This window comes from Coenobita brevimanus, chromosome 18 (genome assembly GCF_032717465.1).
Source record: "Coenobita brevimanus isolate Jiangsu-jjx chromosome 18, ASM3271746v2, whole genome shotgun sequence".
NCBI lineage: Eukaryota > Metazoa > Arthropoda > Malacostraca > Decapoda > Coenobitidae > Coenobita > Coenobita brevimanus.
In genome coordinates this window covers 26,764,075-26,785,725 of record NC_136971.1, presented here as the reverse complement: position 1 = coordinate 26,785,725, position 21,651 = coordinate 26,764,075, and positions in this window count along the sequence as shown.

Genomic DNA, 21,651 nt, shown 5'->3' with positions numbered 1-21,651 from the left:
AATTCATGTAAGGAGTTGTCACTTGTGGATATCTCATTGTCAAAGAAGTGGACGATATAGCACCCGAAATTGCTGTGCAAGAAGTCGTAGATGCCAGGTTCATCACCCGATTCTCAATAGGAGTGAGGAAGAAGACTGCGAGAATTGTTTTGACCTTTGGCAGAGTTACAGTCGCTTCGAAGAACAAAGTTGGTTACGAAATTCTTACCGTACGACTGTATATCCTTAATCCTCTTAGACGTTCAAAATGTCAAATCTATGGACATAATGATGAGCCTTGTCGTTTTTCTAGATAGGTGTGTAGCAGTTGTGCAACTGCAGGTAATTTTACTGACACTGTATGTCCGTACCTGAATACTGTTTCCATTGTAAGCATGCTCACTTCACTTCCTCGAGGGATTGTCCCAAGTGAGTGGAGGAGAAGGAGGTCTGCGCAGTGAAAGCAAGGGAGGGCATATCCTACTACGATGCTAGGAAGAAAGTTAGGGAGATTCGTGATACTTTCAAGCATAATGTCTCCTATGCAACAGCTGTTGTGTCCCGTCCCGTGATGTGCACAGTGGAGACTCAAACTGACACTTTCCCCAGCACTCTTGTCACTCACCTTCCCTCTTCGCCTGCTCCTCCTGTACTTTCCAACTCTCTCATTGATATTGCCACATCTACTTCATACTCACAGGCTGCTGCTGCTTCTCAGTCAGTATGGCCTGAATCAAAGTCTGACAAGTTTAATCAAATTAACCTGACCACTCGTTCAAAGTCACGTCCTCACGTGCTTCTTGCTCCTGCTCAAGTGAGGGATTGAAGAGTTAGTTTTTCCTCGGGGGAGTTTGGGAGTTTCATTATTGATAATAATATGGAGGTTTCCATCAGGAAGCACTGGAAGAGGTCCCCTGGTAGTTGTTTGCTTAATGGTGGGTGACATAGAAAACTAAGCACACTGGCCCACTTGATAAATCTTAAACTGATGCATTCACTTCGTTGTAGATGAATTGTAGGACTCTTGGGAATAAATTACACAATATAGCAACTTTTTTTTTATCAATACACAGGCCAGATGCTATTTGTTTACAAGTGACACTTTTGGTGGAATACCCTAATCATCAAACACTACCACTCGTATTGAAGATATGACGGTCACTGGGTTGCCATATACACATACAAATCACTCCCACAAACAGAAGTCGTTCTAAATTCCACCGTGGAAGCTGTCATGTGCACGGTGAAATTTAATGACACATACTTGTCTATTTGCTCCCTCTGCTGTCCTCCCCATTATATCATTGATAGCAAGGCTTTAAATTAATTTTTTTTAAACATCTACCTGGAAATAAGTTGGATTTGGGCGACTTTACCACCCACTGCTTTCAATGGAGTAGCTTGTGGATTAATGATCGTTGGGAACAAATGGCCTACCTAATACTACAGTCCAACTTCTGCCTTCTGAACGACAGTAGAGCGACTCGTGTAGATGATTGTACTGGTAATTTTTTGGCCACTGACTTATCTCTGCCCTTACCAGGAATACATCAGGGTTTCTCGTGGGACCCTTATGATGACTCCTGGGGAAGTTATCATTAACCCATCTGTCTTTCCTACAGAGGTGACAATATTTCAGACCCTCCACCTCCAATATTTAACTATAAGAAAGTAGATTGGGGATCCTTCTCAAGGATCGCCAATTTAGATATATCTGGGGAGATCATAGATGTAAAAGTCCGAAATTTTACTAATTCCGTCTTACACGCGGCTGAGGTTGCTATTCTCAATACTTCAGTTCATGTGAAACATAGAGCTCATTGGTGGACACAGGATTGCCAACAACCATTAAGGAAACGCAAAAGGCGATATAGGATTTTTGACAGCTAGCCAACTGAAGAAAACTTTATTGCTTGCAAACAATCAAGGGCTGAATTAAGGAGAATAATTAGTAGGGCTAACCGTGACTCCTGGCGGTCTTTTGTGTCCACGGTGTATCGTTTTACCCCAATGAAAAACGTCTGGTACACTATGAAAATGCTAAATAATAAAAGTCCTTATATCTCTGTGACGACTCTGCAGGTGAAGAACATTTTTGACAATCCAGTGGACGTAGCTGCATGTAATATCCGCACCAAGAGTTTTTCTACTGTAAATAGCTCAGCCAATTACGATCAGACCCTTCAAGATCACAAACGCACGGTTTAGCTACAAACATTAGACTTTGCCACAGAGGACATAGACTCCTCGTACAACCAAGATTTTATGAGAGATGAATTTCTTCTTGCCCTTAAATCTTGTTAAGACATCAGTCCTGGACCAGATACAATCATGTATGGTTTGACATCTTAATCAGGCCAACTTGTTAAGTTGTAGGCATTGTGCAATGAGCTTTGGGTGTCCCGAACGTTCCCAGACTCATGGCACTTTACACTCGTCTTATCAATACCCAAACAAGCTGGTAGTGTTATGAATCCCACTTCATTTCGTCATATTGTGTTGACTTCATGTCTATGTAAGGTAAAGGAACGAATAGTTAATACTAGGCTCCTTTTTATTTTAGAGCTGAAGAATTTGTTAAATGATCGACAGTGTGCCTTCTGTAAATACAGAAGTTCACGAGGTCATTGAATGACTTTGGAGCAGTGATTTCGTCGGCATCTACCAATACAGAATTCATGACTGGTGTTCTTGGACATCCATAGAGCCGTTGACGTGAAGTGGCGGCACAGTATACTAATGAAGCCGTATGCTAATAGTTTAAGAGGTAAGTTGCCTGTTTTTATTTCCAGAGTTTGAAGGGACAGAACTTTCTCTCACAAATTGCACCATATCATAACATCGGATATATTTATCCATGAAAACAGGGTGCCTCAGGGAAGTGTGCTTAATCCCACTTTGTTTAGTATTATGATCAATGATAATCTGTCATTAGTTCCCATCCCAAGGAATCTTAAGTACTAACTCTGTGCTGACGATTGTGTAATATGGCACTCTTCCTGCAGTGCACAATTTTCTGCTGGATTCATGCAAGCAGCCCTTGATTCCGTCCATCAGTGGGTCGTGCATTGGGGATTTAAGTTTTTCGACCTTAAGTGTGTCGATGTAGGTTTTATCACTCGTAACGTCTCTGTTTTGCATTTGACTTTGGATAATCAAGTGGTTCCATTTCAAAATTCTGTAAATTTTTTGGCCTCCATTTCGGCCGCTGATTGAACTTTAAGTTTCTTACATCATATATACATCATCTAATCCTGTGTTGCCCCATGAGGAGCGTAGGACCCCGCGATTGGTCGTGACATTTAAGATGAGAGTGGCCAGCCTCACTCATCCCTGAGTGGTATTACGTGAGCAATGAACCCTAACCATCCCCCAGATATAAACTGAATCAGGTTTGATTTGGCTGGAGCGCCTAAACCCTATCAGGTTTTTGGGCAGGGCAGATTTTGTCTGTGCCAGAGTCAGCCACTCACGCTGACCCACATCTTCGCGGCCCGATATTTTACTTTGATCGCTCTGTGTAAATAGAGTTTTCAAGATAGAATGTTGGCTTTGGTGTCGTTTTTAAGCTGAATAGTTGTACTTTATCGTAGTATGTTAAAAAAAGGAGAACAAAGAGTATAAAATGTCAAAATGATGAGTTGAAGTTAGGCAAAAAGCAAAAATTGTATACCTTGCTGTAGAAAAATATTCGGCAAAAAATAATGAGTAAAGATATATAAATTTGGTTGAAACTATGCAAAAATACAATAAATTACCTTTACAATGATATATAGAGTATGTTATTTTTTGCATTTCATTGTGCAGTAAAACGAAAGGAAAGTGATGCACAATTTTATTTATCTCGGCCTCATATTCGCTTCGCGATATTTTTCTTTGATCGGTCAGTGTAAAAACACTTTTTATAACAGGATGCTGGTTGTGGTGTTATTTTGAAGCCGAATAATGATACTTTATCATAGTATGTTCATAAAAGGAAAACAAAGAAAATAAAAAGTCAAAGTGACGAGTTGAAGTTAGACGAAAAACAAACATTTTATACCTTGCTGTAGAAAAATATTCACCAAGGATAAAGTTATAAAGAAACAAAGCCATGAGTCAGACCAGCTGTGCAGTATCGCATACATAGAGCAACCATTCCGTGACAACATGCTCGAACCTCTTTGTTATGATGCGTAAATGAGATTTATGGTGAATATTATACAAAAGTTTCTAAAAATGACGATCAAAAGCGTCATCCGAATCTCTGAGGTTGGATTTGAAATGACGATCGAAATAGTCATTTGAATCTCAAAGGGTTTACCCACTATAGCCTACCACCAGGCGCCATATTTTGGTTATATGGTTACCACCCAGCATAGTAAATGGTTTCCTGGTGTACAGGAAACCATTTGGCATGTCACTCAGTTTAGTCACTTGTAGACAGAAGGAAGTGGAAAGAAAGAGAGAAAGAAGGACGTAAGAGGAAGGAAGGAAGAGAGGAAAGGGCAACCACCCGAGAGCAGCACTACATCGAGAAAGTGGATGGTGACAGTGTGTTTGCTCCTTGTGATAAACCGTTAAATATCATATAAGTTCTGAGTGAGTACTACTTAAGGATCCAACAGGATAATTTTATTAATGGTATATACGTTTCTTAACAGATATTAGCAAGACTATGGCTCACAGGTTTTTGGATCGGCATCTGATACCACACTGAAGAGGCTGGATGTGTTGCACAATAAATGCTTGTGAATGTGTCTTGTAGCCCTGAGGTCACATGTAGCTTGCATGGATGTGGAGGTGAATGTACACCCACAATATATATATATATATATATATATATATATATATATATATATATATATATATATATATATATATATAAATCGGTACTCGTGTAGCACGATAAAATTTCACACACCAGACGAGAGATTTGAAAATAAACATCTGAGTTAATGTGCCTTGTTGTTACCCCTGCTCTGCTGAGCCTTAGGTCCATATTCATTGTGGCATCGGAGGATTCGTAGCACTGCTTACTAAGCAATTTGTTCTGCTTATTATCACTGTCTTTTACTTAACTTGGAGCGTTTAAGTATCAACATTGTTTTAAAAAAATATATATAAACGAGGATGTTGATGTGCAATAAGCAGAGCATTATGCTATCTAAGAATTGTTACGAAAGAAACCAGAGCCACTTTGAATATGATAACAGTTCATTCGATGCTACATTTCTCTAAGCTGAAGCAGTTTCGTACTCAACACATTCGTCATTGCAAATCAGGAACCATCTGAGGTAAAAGCCGATCCAAAAATAAACAAAATGATTTGCCTAACGATGTAGGCATTATATGTTATGACACAGTACTATATGTAGGTACGGTATGTAACTACATAGCTATAGGTAATAATATGTGAAACAGGTAGTTATGTCTGAAGTTCTTCAGGAAGAGACAACTATACATCCACTGGCCAAGACTAATCAAGAATGCCAAACACCTCTGATCGATCATGTGCCAGGGACATAACCGACACACACAATCACATACGTATGTACACATACTTTAGCCGGAAGCTAGTTGGGTATATAAGTCTGATATCACATGTAGGAAGGGGTTAGAGAAGACTCAAGAACACGATCAGGGCAGAAGGCAGGAGATAGGGTCAGCTAGGAGGCTTTGTCGTCATGCTACATAATGCTATAAATCACAGTTCGATATATCTTTGTACAATAAATTCCATAACCCAAGAGTGCTGTAACTCACTTCGCTGATACACAAAGGGGGAAGGAGAGAAGCAGAGAGAGACGGCCAGGAGAGAAGAGAGATTTCCAGAGAACAACAGGGAGTAGGAGAGTGAGAGTGAAGTAGGAGGACCTCAACTAGCACAAACTGCTACTAACCATACACGGGTCACCCCATGCTCTTAACTTTATACTTTACATGTGATATTCATGGGGTGCTGCATACGAGTATACTGGACAGTTTGTCATCAACCCATTCTTAAAATGTAACTGGTGGTTGTTATTATCGTACCACAGAGTGTACAAACACCATAAGGTGGTAGCCTTGGATACTATGGGTGCCAAGTAGACAAATAGCACTTTAGTACTTTAATTTCTGTGTTTTCTAGTGGATTAAGTTTTGAGACCTTCCTTCGAGCATTATGTCCATTGCTGTGGATTATTCGTTATACACATGAAGCTATGGGAGTTAAACTCTCTCTCTCTCTTTCTCTCTCTCTCTCTCTCTCTCTCTCTCTCTCTCTCTCTCTCTCTCTCTCTCTCTCTCTCTCTCTCTCTCGAGAGAGAGAGAGAGAGAGAGAGGGAGAGAGTTTTCGGGGGAGGGAGGGAGGGGCGGCGAGATTGAGGGGGTGGGTGATCAGGTGTACCAACCCTTAATGTGTATTCACGGCTTCTGTGCCAGTGACAGTTGCAATGGTTATCAATGCATGGGGTGTTGATAAGTATTTTAGTGGGTGTACCTCCCTTCTGTCACGAATTCGCTCGAGCGTATTTATATAAATTCGTGACATTGTATTGTGATGAGAAAACCACGAACTCTAGTGGAATTCCCACTGGGCATCACTCAGTTCAACTGTCCTCGTATTCACTTCGATCGGGATGGTTTTCAGAATATTTGTCACTGTTTCACAAGTTACCATTCTTATCCACGACATTAGTGCTTTCACTGAGTGATTTATTGTGAGCCTATATCGTTCACCTTCCTTCCGTTGATCGTTGAAGTTAGGCCACGCCTATTTCCTGCGAACACGGCCAGCTCGTACCTCCCTTCCAAGTTTGAAGTCAGTCAGTTTGGGATCGTCGCGAGAGTAGAATCTTTTTGTGCCCAGCATAGAGCAGCGTTTCCGTTGAACAGCGAATTCCTGAATCTCCACCTAGATGGTAATTGGCGAAGTGGGCTTGGAGCAAATAGCAGCATTGGTGTTCATCACAGGCACCCAGACTTTCATTTCGGCTCCCTTCCACTGACCAGTATTTCTGTTTGTTTTTCTAGGCATATGTTTAATTAGCTTCTGAATGAGCGAGTGAGTGTATTCTCGTGTTATTTGAATTCATGAGTCCCCTAGCGACCATGAAATTCCCTTTGTGAATTTATTTGGAGATTCATATAACGTAAATTTATTTTATTGTAATCAATAAATTTACAGTTCTTTTCTTTGAGCTTATTGTAATTAGACTCGTATTTTATTTCTCCACATTAAGCCTATTTTAGTTGCTGCTCCTAGTTTGCACAAACTCTTTACAATATTCATAACTGGTACTTAGGCCAGTTCCTTTGTATCAAACTTAAATCCGTTGTGCCAGCCAGGAGTTAAGCACTGGCAAGAACCTGTTTATTATTATTAGCATTAGTTATTGATTGTCAGGGGTGGAGTCACTATCTCGAGAGGCTAACAGTACTACAAACAGCACATGTGAGTAATTAGTCTTTGCTGTGTACTGTTGAGAAAGTTCATAAATTTTCGTCCTTAGAGAATCGGCGAAGTAAGCCGAAAAAAAGGAAAACTTACTGCTTGATTTTCACAAGTCAGTTCCTTGTCTCTATTTTCAAGTAACATCCAGCATTCTTAATTCATAAATACACATCCCCCCGTGACATCTGGCGATCTCATTCCAGGATATTAACTACTAGCCTTAAAGTTATTAACGAGATAATACTTACTCACACCTAGGTATTTATCATTAAAGTCTATAGGCACTATCTTACTGGTGGTCATTGATTCATTTCTATTAATTTTACGTAATAGTTTTCCCAGTCAGCTGCAAAATTTTTAATTTTCTTTCTTTACCAGTTTAACTAGATAAAACTGGTCACCACCAACCTGTGCCTATATTCTTTACTTTTGATTATTGTCATTTCTCTGCAAAATACCAGTCAGTACTCAGTCTTTAGTCTACTCAGCCTGAATTGAGTTAGTGTCATGGCTGCTGATATATATGTACAGGAAGCCAAAGATTTGGGGCACACTGACCCCCAACAAAATAAAGAGTATGTGCTCTCACGATTTAGTTATGAGCAGCAACGTGAGAATGATGCCCGTGAAGAGCATCGAATTCAACGTGAATACCAGAGAGAACAACGTGAACACGAGCAAAAACAATGCGAACAACATGAGAGAGAACGTTAATACGAGCGAGAACAAAGAGAGAGAGAACGCAAGCATGAGTGAGTACAACGAGAGAGAACGTGAATACGAGCTAGAACAACGAGAGAGAATGAGAACACGAACGTGCCGAGCGCGAGGCACGTGAGAAACATGAGCTTGAGATGCTGAAGCTTAAGCAAGACTCCTTGGCTTCAGACACATCTGGTACAGCTAACCCAAGCTCCATGAGCGCTCTCCTTGCACATGTTCTGGCGACCCCACGCATCAAGCTTCCTCCATACAAGGAAGGCGAGCGAATCGAGCCATTCATAGCTCATTTCGAAGACATGGCTAAGCTGTACCAGCTGGATGAGGCAGCTAAGTGGCTCCAGATTCTTAGCTTGTTTGAGGGTCCTGCCCTTGATGTTCTCCACAGAATTCGTGGAGACAATCTCACGTATGAGATGATGAAACCCACACTCATCAAAGCGTACGGCCTCACAGTTGATGATGCTAGGAATCAGTTTATAAGGGTGCGTCTACAAGAAAAGGAGACTGTTGTTCACTTTCTTGATTGGCTTACTGCTTACTTAGACGAGTGGATGGAGAAAGATGAAACTCCTCCCACACGAGACGGGATAATTAACCTTATGCTGCGCAGCTAGAAAAGTCGTGGCCTGCTGGGCTTATGGCTCAGCTTAAGATCTGCCAGGTAAGGAATGCCAGCCAAATGGTGGTGAAGGCTGATGCATTCTTCACTGCATACAGGTATCAAACTCATAAGCAACACACCTAGGACAGGAAAGCTGACAAATCTGGGAAACCGTCTCAGACTGAACCCCAGCATCAAGGCCATTCTCAGAATAATGGCCAAGGTCCAAACAAACCTCAGAAGAAGGACCAGGGGCAAAACTCACAGAAACCTGCTTGGAAGAGGTACAACAAGTACCCTAACCAGCAGCAGTATCAGCCATGCAATCGACAGTTGGGACTATCCTTTTCAGCACCAGCCCCAGTGTATCGGAGGCAGGAGGCAAATGCAGCCTTCTTTCCTCAACAGCAGTACGGTGGTGTCGTTCCTAGCAGCACAGGTACTTCTCCACAGTTCACTAGTCCCCCAGCGACAGTGAACTCTCCATCACAGGTGGTCAATGCTCCATCTCCCCAGATGATGAGTACGACCCCTCAGGTATCTTATTCTCAGGGCTCAATGTTTGTTGCAGCATTCATTCAGCAGCCTCATCAGTGGTTGCTGCTTCCTCCACAGGCCCTCCCACAGGCAACAGTGCCTTCCTTGTTCATCCAGGGTTTGTGGGAGGCATTCCTGAGAAGGTCCTGAGAGACAACGGTTCCTCAGGTTGCTCTGTCAGGCATAGTCTAGCTCGGCCTGAGGAGTACACAGGTCGACAGATCCAAGCTCAGCTTATTGATATATCAGTGAGATTGTTCCCTGAGGCATGTATGCAGGTGCCATCTCCATTTTACACTGGTACGACACTTGCTGTTGTCATGCCAGAACCTTTATTTGACCTTATTATAGGCAACATTGCAGGAGTCAATTAGAGTTGCACCGTAGATGTTGCTACTCAGACTTTGGCTGTTGCAGTAACACGAGCCATGGCCAAGGCTCTGAATCCTGTCACCCTGTTGACTGTTGCAATGCCGCAAGATCTGATTTGTAGCCAAGATGTTGTTCAAGAACAACATGCTGACCCGACACTTGCTACTGTGTGGAAGAAGCAAAAGGGTAGAGTGATTAAGTATTCACGGGGAGGTCAAGCCAGGTTCCTTTGTAAATAAGGACGGCTCTACCATGAGTCACGAACACCCCAGGGCGAGGTTCGACTGCAGTTTGTCGTACCTGCTAAGTATCGGCAAGCAGTGTTAGAATGAGGTCATTGTTCAGCCTCAGGAGGTCACATGGGCAAAAGGAAAACCCAGGGCCGTATCCGTGCTGACATTTTCTGGCCAGGGATGGGACAAGAAATAGATAGCTTTGTGTGTTCCTGCAATGTGTGTCAATGTACGATCAATCAGGAACATGTCCTTCCTGTGCGCGTATAATCTCTGAGTCAGTTGCAAGAGAGGGCAGTGGTAATGTAGGCGCAGACCTGATGTCTCGTTTGCTAACTGATAACTGACGCGGGCAACTGTTGTACATTGGGTTCCACAAGACGGGTGTCCTCAGAGATTTATGCAATCCAAGGACCAGCCTGGTTCCCAGTTAATAGTTAGGTTTAACCAGTAAACTGCCCATTCTCAGAGATTTGAGCAATCCAAGAACCAGCACGTTTCCTGGTTAAGAATCTAGGTTTAACCAGTAAACTACAGGGGTCCTCAGAGATTTGAGCAATCCCAGGACTACGGTTCCTGGTTAATAATGTATCCATTAACAAAATAATAGTGTACTTTTTGTAACATAAGTACTGACTACTAGGTAGAGAGAGAAATTGTAATTTAATAAAAATTGTTTGTCGCGCTGACACTTTTGATGCTCCACGTTGATTGCTTTCGCAGGTGCAGCTGGTGGGTGTAGCACTTTTGTCGTGCAGATCAGCTGATTGTCTCTGCCACATGCTGCCACCTCTTGTCTTCTGCCTCATCATCTCAATTTACTATTGATCTGTATTATATCATTTTACACATATGCACAGTTACACCACAACTGTCACACCTACACTGTGTATTGCAACATCACACTACATAACAAACAGTTGTTAATTTAAATGTAGAGAACTTTACTCTCAGTCTGACCTGAGAACAGGATTTTTCAATGTTGTCACGGAGTTTTTTCCTCAAGCTTGCTTCTATTAACGTAAATACGAGGTTTTTACGTTCATGGGTGACTGTGATTTTCTCCAGTAGCAGGATAGTACACACACCACAGTGTGAAACTTGTGTGACTGAGTTAGCATAATGTACAGTATGTATATCAAAATTTTTCTAACCCCCTAGGGGTAGGGGGGTTTCAAGAATACTCCCCTAGTATCCCTGCTTGTCGTACAAGGTGACTGAAAGGGTTGGTGGTGGGTTAGTGCCCCACCCCGTAAAAAGAACTAACTAAAAAAGCGAATAAAATACCTCGGACCCGGACGGACCATACGTTGACGACTAAAGAACGGACAAAGGACATTCTTAGGGTGGGAACATGGAATGTGAGAGGAGTGAATGATGAAGTGAAAGAGAGACAGATTGTTCAGGTGCTTGAGGATGCAAAAGTGATATATGTGGATTGACTGAAACTAAATGGGAAGGTGAAAGGGTGAGAGAATGGGAATATGGTTTAGGTATATGTGCGGGAGTCAATGAGAATGAGAGGGCAAGACAGGGAGTATGTTTGATGATAAGCAAGAAGTGGAAGGAGAATATAAGAGAGTATGAAACAGTGGGTGCAAGGATTGTATGGGTGAGGATGAAAGTAGGTATACAAGCGTGGGCGATTGTGTGTGTGTATGCCCCAACAGAGGATCAAGTGGCAAGAGTGAAAGTTGAGTTTTGGGCGAGAGTAGAAGCGTGTATGGACAAGTTTGAGAGGAGCGAGAGGGTCCTGTTATTGGAGACATGAATGGCAAAGTTGGGAATGTACGAGTGGATGGAGTGGTTGGTCAGTGGGGTGTGCCAGCTGACGTAGATGGGAATGGAAGTGCTTTGGTGGACATCTGTGTTGCTAACCTACTTTCAACATAAGATGATCCACCGGTATACATGGAGAGTAATGAGGAGGATGGATGGTGAACTTGTTGAACGAAAGACAATGATAGACTACGTGTGTGTGGATGAGAGAATGAGAAGACAAGTGTTGGATGCAAGAGTGTGGAGAGGGTGGGAGAATGGAGTCTCGGACCATCACTTAGTGATGGCCAAGGTAGAGCTGCAAAAAAAGTGGTTGAGGAGACAAAGGGGAAGACAGGAGGAAGCAGCTCCTGTGAGAAGAGTGGAGAAATTGCAAGATAGTGAGAAAATGATAGAGTATAAGAGCATAGTGGAAGAAAGATTGGGAAGGTATGAGCTAAAGCAGATGGAAGGGGTGGAAGACGTATGTAAGATATTTACTGAAGAGACAGGCGCATCATGTGTGGCGGTTTGTGGAGTGAGGAGATGCAAGGGTGTGCAAGGGACAGCATGGTGGAATGATGAGGTGAAACGAGCTGTGGAACAAAAGAAGAAAGCATATAGTGAATGGTTAGTGAGTAGAGATAGGGGAGAAGATGAGAGAGAGAAGAGAGAGGTATATGTGAGCAGGAGAAAGGAGGTTAAGAGACTGGTGAAGGAGAGTAAGAAGAAAGTGGATGAAGAGTTTGGGAGGAATCTGAGTGTGAAATGGAGGGAGAGTACGAAATTGTTTTGGAAGGAGGTAAAGAAAGTAAGGCAGTGTGAAAGGGGAAATAGTAGTGGAGTGAAAGATAGGAATAATAGATTGTTGGTGGAGAAGAGAGAGAAATTGAGGAGATGGAAGGAGCACTTTGAGGATTTGTTGAATGTAGAGAGTGAGAACAGTGCGAGTATAAGTCGTTGGGGAATGGCTGGGAGAAGAAGAGATGAGAGGAGGGAGGAAGAGATCAGTAGGGCGCAAGTAGTGGACGTGATGAAGAAGATTAAGTTGGGAAAGGCCCCAGGAATTGATGGAGTGTGTGGTGAAATGCTGAGGTATGGGGGTGAGATTGTTGTGGAGTGGATATGGAAGTTGTGTAGATTGGCTTGGGAAGAGGGAAGGGTTCCAGAGGACTGGAAATCAGGTATAACTGTTCCTTTATACAAAGGAAAAGGGGAGAGAGAAGTATGTGGTAACCATAGGGATATTTGCCTTCTTAGTGTGACTGATAAAATATATGGTAGAATACTCATTGATAGGGTTAGGCATATGACAGAGGAGCTAGTTGGAGAAGAACAAGGGGGATTCAGGAAAGGAGAAGGGTGTGTAGATCAGATATTTGTTCTAAGATGTTTAGTGGAGAAGTATCTAAAGAAGGGAAGGAAAGTGAATGCTGCTTTCATGGACTTAGAGAAAGCTTATGACAATAGATAGGCAAGGTATGTGGAAGGTATTAAGAATATATGGAGTGGAGGGGAAATTGTTGAGTGCTGTGAAGATTATGTACGAGGGAGCTAGGGCTACGGTGCGAGTGGATGGTGAGCTGAGTGAGTTCTTTTGATCTCATTGTGGGACTGAAACAGGGTTGTGTGATGTCTCCATGGCTGTTTAATATATACATGGATGGGGTTGTAAAGGAGGTGCAGGGTAGGGCAGTGGATGTGCGGGTGGCTCTAATGAATGAGGATGAGATTTGGAAGCTTCCGGTGTTGCTGTTTGCTGATGATACAGTACTGTTGAGTGAAGATGAATGGGAGTTGCAAGGTTTGGTGAATGAATTTGGGACAGTGTGTAGGAGGAGGAATCTGAAAGTTAATGTAAACAAAAGTAAAGTTATGGTGTTTGAGAGGAATGAAGTCACAGAGTGTGCAGTGAGGTTGGATGGTGAGGATATGGAGAATGTGACTGCATTCAAGTACTTGGGTAGTGTGATGAGTAAGGATGGAACTTTGGGGGATGAAGTGCATGAAAGGGTACAGCAGGGAAGGAAGGTTGTTGGTACACTGAAAGCAGTGATGAGAAATAGGGAGGTGAGTATGGAAGTTAAGAAGTCACTGCATGATAGTATTGTGATCCCTACCCTGATGTATGGAAGCGAGGCATGGACCTTGCAAGAGGGGAACAAGTCAAGAGTGAGAGCAGTGGTACTGAGTTACTTGAGAGGAGCATGTGGAGTGATGTGGAGGGACAGGTTGACGAATGAATAAGTGATGGAACGCTGTGGGGTGGATGTGAATGTGGTTGAGAAGATTAGGAGAAATACACTGAGGTGGTTTGGACATGTGAAGAGAATGGAGAATGAACGACTGAATAAGAGGGTGTATGTAGGTGAGGTGGTGGGAGGGAGAGGTAGACCGAGGATGAGGTGGAGCGATGGAGTTGAGAGGTATATGAGGGAGGGGGGGGTGAGTTGGGGGGAGGGTAGTGAAATGGTGGGTGACAGAGCGACTTGGAGGCATTTTGTCTGTGGTTACCCTTTGCGGGATTAGGGCGTCGGGCTATAGATAGATAGATAGTATTTATATAGATTTGTGACATTGTACTGTGATGGGAAAACCATGAACTCTACTGGAATTCCCACTGGGCATCATTCAGTTCAACCATCCTCGTATTCACTTTGATTGGGACATTTGTCACTGTTTCACAAGTGACCATTCTTATCCACGACATTAGTGCTTTCACTAAGTGATTTATTGTGAGCCTATATCGTTCACCTTCCTTCCGTTGACAGTTGAAGTTAGGCCACGCCTATTTCCTGCAACATGGCCAGCTCGTACCTCCCTTCCAAGTTTGAAGTCAGTCAGTTTGGGATCGTCGTGAGAGTTGGATCGTTTTGTGCCCAGCATAGAGCAGCGTATCCGTTGTACAGCGAATTCATGAATCTCCACCTAGACAGTCATTGGCGAAGTGGGCTTGGAGCAAATAGCAGCGTTGGTGTTCATCACAGGCACCCAGACTTTCGTTTCGGCTCCCTTCCACTGACCAGTATTTCTGTTCATTTTTCTAGGCTTAAGTTTAATTAGCTTTTGAATGAGCGAGTGAGTGTATTCTCTTGTTATTTGAATTCATGAGTCTCCTAGCGATCATGAAATTCTCCTTTAGAATTTATTTGGAAATTCATAGAACATTTATTTATTTTATTGCAATCAATAAAATTACAGTTCTTTTCTTTGAGCTTAATGCAGTTAGACTCGTGTTTTATTTCTCCACATTAAGCCTATTTTAGTTACCACTCCTAGTTTGCACAAACTCTTTTTTCATAACTGGTACTTAGGCCAGTTCCTTTGTATCAAACTTCAATCCGTTGTGCCAGCCAGGAGTTAAGCACCGGCAAGTACGTGTTTATTATTATTAGCATTAGTTATTGATTGTCAGGGGTGGAGTCACTTTCTTGAGAGGCTAACAGTACTACAAACAGCACACGTGAGTAATTAGTCTCTGCTGTGTTTCTCATCCTTAGAAAATCGGCATAAAGTAAAACTTACTGCTTGATTTTCACAAGTCAATGCCTTGTCTCTATTTTCAAGTAACATCCAGCATTCTTAACCCGCCCCGTCCCGACCACTTTTCCACCACTGACTTCCCCCAATCCCGACCATTTTTGGAAATTTTTTTTTTTGCTCAAACCTCCTCTTTTGGTGAGAAACATCGAAAAATCATAGAAATATAGCTCACCTGAGGTTTAAAATACTCGATAGAGGTAGCAGTACCTCCTCCCCTTATTGTGTTTTCTATCAGGCTGGCTGCAAAGAAAACGAGTTCTATGGGAGGATAACCATTCCACACCACTCATAAACGGTATTTATTATTTATTTGGTACAAATTTACATGTAGTACGAGAGTATATTGGTTTTCACACAGTAATATAGGCAATATAAGCATTGTTTCACTCACGAAACACATCAACATGCCTGACCTTTTTTGGCAACATTACCTGATCATCATTTCTGACTGTTTCTTCCTCTAATGCTATGTAAAGTTTGTCTTCCACATTGTCATCGATTGGGGAATCATTCTGGCCCTGAATTTCGTACCATGGCACAACATGTCCTTACTGGCCAGGTCACTGGTAACGGGTGAATTGCCGAGACAATGGCGTGTGGGGGGGGGGGAAGAAGGTTATGCTGGGTAAGGCATTGTCCCTGCCTGGTATCTTGTAGAGGAAGGTGTCCCGTGTATAGATACCAAAAATCACTTGCAAAAATTGAAAATTGTACAAATTAGGGACCTTGCAATTGAGGCGCGTTAAAGTACGTCGATGGGATTGGCAGTGACAAAATCATGTGGGTGTTGATTCACATCGACAGGATACCGCGGGTTAATTCATAAATACACATCTAACCCCATGACACCTTCCATATATGCCAAGACCACCTGCTCCTATCATAAAAGAACTATTAGAAAAAGTGAAATCAGCAATGTGGCCTGTACCCCTACTCCCCCACATCAATACCATCATCTTAAATGGGGATTTTGTCGGCCACTTGCCTCTCGCCTCCACGAACTGATTTGGACCTCAGTGAGTGTAGTGAGTTGGTGGTAAAAAATAAAGTGCCTTGGTAGCAACCCAACTTTAATCCACTGCGTCCGGGTGACTTGTATATGTGACGACCTGGGAATGTCCGGGTGACACACACACACACACACACACACACACACATATATATATATATATATATATATATATATATATATTTATTTATATATATATATTATGTAGTGTTTGGCGGGATTGTTTGCATATTCCATGGGTTATTTTCACCTCACGTAGCCACTGGCAACCTTCCTGCATGCATCTGAGTCATGTTCCTGTTACCTGCATACCTCCGTAATAGATAGACCTATGCAAAAACTTTTCCCTGTGTCCAGATCCTAAGCTGAGCACCCACAGCTGCCGACTTCAACACCAATGAAGTCCAAAGGCCAGAAAAGAAAAGACCTTAATGACAGTGTGACAGGGAGGGAACTCTAGGTGACATTATCGCCAATTGTGAGGGAGAAAGTAACTCTTCCTTTGAGGAAAGTGACCGCCAAAATGAGTGTCGATATTTATGCATCGCATGAGGAGCTTGGAGGATGTGAGTCCTCCACTGTGCACCCATCGTTTCCCCCTGTACATTTATCTGCCATTTCCGATGATAGACATGGTTCCGAGAGTTTTGACGATCCTGGAGAGGGGGATATTGACACGGATGAGCAGATGGAAGAGGAGGTAGGGAGTGGAGAAAGGGAGGAGGTGGAGGAGGGAGGGAGGAGGAAATGCGGTGCGTCAAGTGTTATGTAACTGCTGCGTCTATTTACGTGAATAATGGAAGCAGAAAGTTTGTTTCATTACGAAATCAGTGCCTTATTTTTTATTGAAAGTTTTCATGCGTAATGATGAAAAAGTACAAATCCCAGGAAAAAAGTTCTGTTATAGTTGAATATACAGTGGCGTAGAGAAAAGGAGGAGGGAGGAGGAAACGTGATGCCTCCTGCCACCCCTGTGTTTATTTATGTGAATAATGGAAGCAGAAAGTTTGTTTCATTATGAAATCAGTGCCTTTTTTTTATTGAATGTTTTTGATTGTCTATATTTATTATGATGAAAACATCTGAATTACGAAAATAATTTCGATTATGGAAAGTACATGAATAACTATTTTGCCCACAATTTTTTTTAGGTTTTATGTAGTTGTAGAAGTAGCATAGCTGTAGTAGTGGCAGTTGTAGCAGTAGCAGTTGTTGTACTAGTAGTAATTGTTGTAGTAGTGGTAGTTGTAGTAGCAACAGTAGTAGTAGTTTTTGTAGTATTTGTAATACCCAGACTACTAGTGGCACAGCGGTGCTAGAAGCGAGCGACAATGCAAGCCAAACATACATCTCCGTGTGTTCTTACCTAATTGTTCTTACCTAATTGTATCTTTACAGGAATGAGTCAAGCTCGTACTGTCCCGTGTCTTAAACCATATTTATCGTACATATTCTTAAATTTGTGAATTGTTTTGGCACACACTATTTCATTCGGTAGTGCATTCCATTGATCAATTGCTCTGTTTCGGAAACTGAATTTCCTTACGTCTTTATCACCTCTCTTCTTATGCAGTTTTTTGCAGTGTCCTCTTGCTGATGCTTCCCCATATGTTAAGTAATCATTTATGTCTATTCTCTCCTTCCCTGATATGCATTTATATAGCATTATCATGTCACCTCTTTTCCTTCTCTCCTGTAGTGTGTTAATACTCATCAATCCTTCGACTTCAAGCTGATGGCCCCGTGTGTGTGTGTGTGTGTGTGTGTGTGTGTGTGTGTGTGTGTGTGTGTGTGTTTGTAAGACGGTGATAGAGAAACGGTGAGGTGAGCAAGTGCAGGTGCCTGTACCTGAGGCAGCCTGTCTCAAGGTAAATTGCTATGGTTAACCCGCCCCGTCCCGACCACTTTTTCACCACTGGTACCCCCCAATCCCGACCATTTTTCGACCCTTTTTTTTTTTTTTTGCTAAAACTTTCGCTTTTGGTCAGAAACAATGGTCAGTGACAAAGAAACTGTTCCCCGGGGTCCATAATTACCCTAACCAGGTATGCCTTGGTCCCACCTGGCCCCGTGTTCTCCGTAGGCGGTCTGAGCCTCTAACGTTTTCTATGGTATTATAAGTCTGGGAAACCAATGAAAGTAAGTAGATATGTATTTATTACAAACATAAAAACATGTGATAAAAGAGTATATTGGATTTTATGCAAAAATAGAGCAGAAATAAGCATTGTACCATCGTGCAAAACGAGCAAAATCGGGCAACTTGGTCACGATGAATCGCTAACATTCGAAAATCATGATACATATAATTTTTTTTACTTACATAATACTTCTACAATAACATTATACCATTTTACATTTTACTGAACTGTTTTTACGTATTCACAGGCCTTTTGATAACATTTAGCGTAATGTTAGCGCTTATTGACGTAGTGAGTGAACTTGCTGTGACTTTTGTTTCAACTTGTATTGTGTTTTTTCTACTTACATAATACTTTTCTAATAACATTATACACTTTTCAACTTTATAGAACTGTTTTGAGATAATTTCAGGCCTTACGTAAATATATAGCGTAATAATAGCGCATAATAACACACACGGTGAAGTCGCTATGACTACTATTTCAACTTACAACCTATTTTTGTACTTATATAATAATTCTCCACTAACATTGCACATGTTTACACTTGATATAATTGATATCACATAATTTCAGAACTTACGATGCAACTGAGCATCATATTAGCGCGTACTTACACATGGAGTGTTATCGTGATATCATTTCTTTCATCTTACACTAGTATTCAACTTACAAAATACCTTACTACTAACATTACAACAAATTCCACTTTATATAATTCCTATCACATACTTACTGACCAGAATGTGGGTGTACTCGTGACATCAATTATTACAACTTACACTATTGTTCAACTTATACATTTTATTCATGCTAACATTACACCCGTTTCCACTTTATATTCTTGCTATCACATATTTACTGACCAGAGTGTTATAGTGAGCGTCATATTTCCGCAGATTTACACAGTGGGTGTACTCATGACATCAATTATTACAACTTACACTATTTTTCAACTTATACGTTTTATTCATGCTAACATTACATCCGTTTTCACTTTATATTCTTGCCATCACATATTTACTGACCAGAGTGTTATACTGAGCGTCATATTTTCTCAGATTTATACAGTGGGTGTAGTTTTCATATCACTTCGTTCAACTTACACTATTTCTCAACTTATACATTACTTTCCTGTAAACATTACACCCGTTTCAAGTTCATATAAGACTTGGCACATACTGACTGGCCTTACCATTATACTGAGCGTTATATCGCCATCCCACACAGTTTCAGTAGTGTAGGAAGTTATGGTACTCTCTGAAACATGGCTGAAGGCACAACGCAACATTGGTGGTGGTGGGGGAGGTGGAGAGCGGTGCCTTTCATCACTCGCACTTCTCTTCCCTCTCCCTTTTCCTTTACCCTTTCCTTCCTTTCCCCACATCCTGGGGCTATGTGGAGGAAGTTTGGGAATATTGTATGGCGAAAGACGTGCTGGGGAGTGGCTCCACCTCCTCTCCCCTAGGCCTACGTGCACCACGTGCTCATGCTGCCTCCCTCACACCACTTCCCCTTCACCCCGCACTCCCACCACACCACTTTCGCCTTCCCCAGACAAAACACTAGGCCATACTTTATTTGCCTTCTCGCCCCACCTTCTGATCCTCGGGGTGAGATTTTTTCCTTCCCCAACCACGAGGCAACATCACGTCCTAAGCCGCCGTCATCGTCATCGTCCTCATCCCCGTCCTCATCAGAATCCCTCTCTAGGGGATGGAGAGAGGTCCATGCAGGTGTTTTGGGTGCAGGCTGGCCTTCCCTTGCCTTACGATACGTGACATACCGCTTTTTCCGGGGCGAAGGGACCTCCTCATCACTGCTTGTTATTTCCTCCTCAGGCTGCACATAATCTCGATCCACCACATCATCATCAAGTGGAGAATCACAATCTCCAGTGAAGGCATCCAGGGCGGATTGTATTTCGTCGTCTGAGAGACCTTTACATGCCATGTCTGACCTGGGTCACTGCTAACAGGTGAGTGACCGAGACAAGGGCGAGCGCAGGTCACGCGGGGTCTGGGACGCTGCCCGCCTGGGGGCAGGTAGGGGAGGCTTGGGTACGTGGGCGAATCGAAAATCTCGCGCGAATGTTGAAAATTGTGGAAATTATGAACCTTGCAATTGCAGGACGTTGAAGTACGTCAACGGGATTGGAAGTGACATAACGTGAGGACGTGGAAGTACGTCGACAGGACACCGCGGGTTAACCAGGCTCACTGCAGCACTCCTGTCACATTTTTGAAAAACGTACATGGAAATGGTGTTTGTGGTGGATTGCAGTCTTCTGGAAGTGTTATTATTGTGAAAGGCTAGCATAAGCCTTAATTGTCACCGTACATCTGCCACACAAATGGACACTGGCAAAAAAACAACAAAAATTGTCCCCTTTCTCCACTCACCCTCTCTGACTACACGCCCTAATGGACAATCTGGGGCCATCAGCTTGAAGTCGAAGGATTGATGAGTATTTTATTTTTAGTTAAATATTAGCTTAGATATGAAGGTTTAAAAAATAGACGATTTTCTCAGGAATGCCCTGCTAGGAGAAGGGTTGGCAGGAATTTATGCTGGATGCGATGAGTTAATATTCATGCTTCATGGTTCCCAGCACCGAAGACCAAGGCGCCTGAGGCAGAGGTCCACCACTTGTTTCATAACATCAACGTCATTTGGGTCCCTGCCAATTTCACATTAATGGCTCCAAGTCAAGTGAATGTGTGGGTGCTAGTGTGTGGGTGATCAATTGTGCCCTCATGTTTGGTTGCCTACTCATACATCTGTGTTTACCTGCGTCATTTTTACAATTTGCAAAGCCATAAACTTCGCTCTAAACTCGAGACACGACTCATTTGTCACATTTTCAGACTTGAAGTCTGTCCTTCAGGCAGTTATTTCTTGCACTATGGATTTAATGGGATCCAGGACATCATTTACGTATTGTATTCGTGCAACAAGTCCTTCGCGCTGATCTGGGTGCCTGGTCATTGACATATTTACAGCATTGAGCAGGCTGTCTTACTTGCGAAGGCGGCTTTGGAACTCAAAGAGACTTGGGATGTTCCTCGTGATCTACGATCGAGTTTTTCCCTCAATAGAAATCAGTAACTTTTCTGTGGCGGGGTCACCAGACCATATTTAATATTCCAAATTGTAAGCCACTGCTTGGCGACTGGGACAAAGCAAATCATCCCAGTAGCTTGGAATAAAGACTGTTGGAGTGCCTGCAGACCAACTGCATGCTGCTAACACATATGAAATTCTAGATTGAGAGACAATTTCCACTGTGCTGTGATATTTGTGGTGCAGTTTTATGTATCAGCCATACCTTCTTCTGC